Source organism: Bos mutus, chromosome 3 (assembly GCF_027580195.1).
Source record: "Bos mutus isolate GX-2022 chromosome 3, NWIPB_WYAK_1.1, whole genome shotgun sequence".
NCBI lineage: Eukaryota > Metazoa > Chordata > Mammalia > Artiodactyla > Bovidae > Bos > Bos mutus.
The window spans coordinates 100,805,373-100,809,493 of NC_091619.1; positions in this window are offsets into that span (position 1 = coordinate 100,805,373).

Below are 4,121 nucleotides of genomic sequence, written 5' to 3' on the forward strand. Positions count from 1 at the left end.
GTTAATTTTATGTGATATGAATTTCACCTCCATTGGAATAGAAAAACAGATGGATTCAGCCAGCACTTACATTTTGTGCTTTGCCTTGCCTCCTTTCCCTCCAGGGATGAAAGCGTGATGCCTAGAGGCGCAGCATCCATTTTTTCACCATGAAGATATAACGACAGCAGCAGCGATGAACACTCATGGAGCACTTGGCATGTGCTAGATTCTGTTCTAAACTCTGTATACGTATGAATCCACTTAGCTTTCACAACAACCTTGGACAGAAGGTAGTTATTCCCATTTTATAGATGAGAAGGAAGATGATGGCTTATGCTAAGGATGGGCTTTCTGGTAGCTCAGCTGGTGAAGAATCTGCCTCCAGGAGAGCCTGGTTTGATTCCCGGGTGGGGAAGATCCACTGGAGAAGGGATAGGCTACCCACCTTGGTATTCTTGGGGTTCCCTGGGTTTCTCAGCTGATACAGAATCTGCCTTCAATGCAGACACCTGGATTTAATCCCTGGGTTGGGAAGATCTCCTGGAGAAGGGAATGGCTACCCACTCCAGTATGCTGGCCTGGAGAATTTCATGGACTGTATAGTCCATGGGGTCGCAAAGAGTCAGACGTAACTGAGCAGCTTTTACTCACTCACTCACTCACTCATGCTAAGGATGGCAGAGTAGACTCCAGGAGGAGCTTGGGCCCTCCAGGTCCCATGGCGCTTCTATAACAATCCTGAAAGCCTTACTTTGGTCTTCTTATTATTTTGAAAAAAAAAAAAAAAAGTGCTATTTAGTTAAGCCACTGTAGTCAGGTTTCTGTTTCCGGCATCCTGAGATTCAAAGTCAGGTATATACTTGACACCTGACTTTAGTGCAAGTGTACCTAACCTCTATGCTCTCTTAGCCTGCAAATCAGTTATCAAGTACTATTTGATCCCTTTGATCCCTCTTGGTAATGTTTTTCTACAATAGAAACGGGGTCTTCCTCCACTCTGAAGCCCCATTGCCCAGTATAGGGCCTGGTCTGTACAAAACAGGGCAGTGTGATGTTGAGATAAGCTGTTTGGACCAGGGAGAGGAACTTGGAGTGCAGGAGGGAGACAGTCCCAGGTGTAAAGCAAACATCCAAGATGCCATGAGCTTCGAGGTAGAGGAAAATGTCATGGAGGTGCGGGCCTGATCAGATGGGCTAGATCCGGACAGGTGGAGAAGGCAGATGAAACAGGCTTTCTCAACAAAGAGCACAGCTTTTGAATGAAAGCACTAAAGCGTGAATGTACACAGTGAAGTTCAGGATGTACCAGGTGGCTGGGTGGGGCTAGAATAATGGTCATTTGTGTCTGGGCAGGGAGAGATCAGACCTGAATGATGAAAGCCCTTGAAAGTCAGCACTCAAAATATGGAAAATATCTGTGTAGAGATCTACATCTTCTCACAACAGCCTAAGAAGGAGAAAAGGCAGGAGGTGTTTCACATAGAAAGGAACTGAGACAGAGAAAGGGGAATCAATTTGACTTCCGGTGCATAGCTACATACTGTTGCAAGTGGCAAGGGTGAGACTTGAACTTGGGTCTCTTAACTTTATGCCTGCCTGCTCAAACAGGGGGTTATTAGCAGCTCTGTGCCTAGGGAAGGGCCATGGAAGGTCTCTGAGCAGAGGAGTGATGATCCTTCTATTGGTGCTTTCTCTCTTGCCAGTGGAAATTGACAGGATGGATTTAAAGTAAACTGCTGGGGCACAGCAACAGTTTATTTATTATTTATTCAGCAAATACTGAGCTCCTACTGTGTGCCAGGTACTTCCTGGCCTTACAGAGCTTACAATTTAGTAACAGAGAGACAAGAACCAAGTTATAAAACAATGACAAAGTGTCAAGGACTGGGAAGGAAACAAGCAGGGTGATTTAAACTTTATTTTTTTTTAATATTTATTTATTTGGCTACATTGGATGTTAGCTGCAGCATGTAGAATCTTTTGTTGCAGCTCACAGGCTCAGTAGTTGCCGAAAACAGTCTTAGTTGTCCCACAGCATGTGGGAATCTTAGTTCCCATCCAGGGATCCAACCCGAATGCCCTGCATTGCAAAGTGGATTCTTAACCACTGAATCACAAGGGATGTTCCTAAACTTCCTTTAGAAAAGAAGGGTCAGGGCCTGCCTCTTGGACAGGAGACCTTAGGTTGAACCTGGAGGAGCCAACTCTGTAAAGAACAGAGGGAAGATGTTCTGGCCGAAATAGCAGCATGTAAAAATGCTCAGGTGGGAAAGAGCTGGTGCATTCGAGAAAACGAATAAACGCCCTGGGGTTGGAGGCTGGTGAGCCGAGGGGCAGCCATCAGAGAGGTTGGCAAGGGTCAGGTCAGCTGAGGAGCTGAGTCACGGGTTTGGATGTGTTTCGTGTGGGATGGGATACCACTGGATACCATGAGGTCCCCCTTGGTACCCCCTCAGAATTGGAGTCCTGTGACCCTGTGGAGGCGGCAGGTGAAGCCTAACCACTTAGAGTGGTGTCGTATTTAATAGTGGCAGGGACATTAAGTTCTAAAATCAACATATGAGGCAAAATTCACACACAGTCCTTAAGGATCCCCTGTGAAACTTACTACATGTACAGTTTTGGGTGTTCAATCTTTATAGTAATAGGTATATTTGTATGGACTGTGTGTAGTAATATACAGTATATGAAAAATCATACATTTTAGAAAAAAACAAGTATTCAAAATATAAAGAACCTCCCTAGCTGTGCATTGGTGAAGAATCCACCTGCCAATTCAGGGGACACGGGTTCAATCCCTAGTCCCGGCAGATCCCTCATGTTTAAAGCCCACGTGCCACAACTACTGAGCCCAGGTGCCTAGAGCCTGTGCTCCGAAACAAGAGGCCTGTGTGCTGCAAAGAAGAGTAGCCCCAGCTGGCCACAGCTAGAGAAAGTTGCACACAGCACAGCCAAAAATAAAAATAAATAGAACTACAAAAATTTACATAATTTAATATTACTCTTACACACACCAAAGCAAGAAGTAAAGGCAAGCCGTCAACTAGTGGCCTTAAACGTTTGTGTGAGACTCTCTGTAATGGATGCTGCTGGTGCCCGGCCCAGACCCCTTTTCTCGGCTGGTGCACCTGTCTCCCAGCTGCTGGGATGTTGGCTGCTCCCAATCACAGCTGTCCCCTTCTCTTGAGAAGTGCCCTTGGCCAAATGGAAGCCTCCCCCTCCCTCTCCCCAGCCCTTGCCAGTCCTGGGGTCTGACTGATGAGGGTACAATAGACAAGTCCTCTTTGCCTCAATGTGATACTGATTCTGTGGGGCGACTGCCCTAGTGCTCCCTGGGGGTCAGGCTGGGACTCCATCCTTCTGTGAGCCCCCTCCACAGCCCTCCACTGTTTCTTTTCCTCACTCCTGTGCTGACAGCTCAGCTTCTAGGAAATCTGACCTAAGACCCTCCCTTGAAGCACATGCTTATTAGGTGTCAGGGGACTGAGGCCCATTGTCCTATTTAATCCTCAAAATAACTCATGGGGTGGAGGGTGGGGAATCTGCCTCATCCATGGTGACACTCCTTCTCTGAGAAATGCTCTCTTCCTCATTTTACCCGTGGGGGTTCCCATTATGCTCTATAACCCCCTTTGCTGGACAAAGCTCGCTGTGCCATAGACCAGAGTGGTGGAGCTTAAGCCTAGCTGGACCAGATTCTTTCTCCCGGGAATTTGGAATGGGGACTGAAAGACGGCAGCCAGACTGAATGAGGTTGGAACACATATAAATCCATGAGTGGCCTGTGGGGACAGCCAGCCAGCTTTTGTCACAGGCACCAGATAAAGTGGGGGAGCGTCTTTAGAGGGAGAAAAATGAAGCAAGTCTGGAGAGAAGAGAAATGAGAGGGAAGATGGGGGAGGGAGTCGTGCCTGAATTTCTGGGGGCTTTACAGGGGGAATGCCAGGCTCACGGGCCCCTCTGCCTTGGGGTTTCAGGAGGTGCTCCGGGCTCCTGAGACAGTCCTGATTTTACTTAAGCTAGCTCAAGAAACATAAACAGTGTTGGGTCAGATGGGGATTTTGTCCCCATTTTTCAGATAATGAGAATACTCAGGAAGGATTATTGACAGCGTATGTAAGGGAACACAGCCAGCAGCT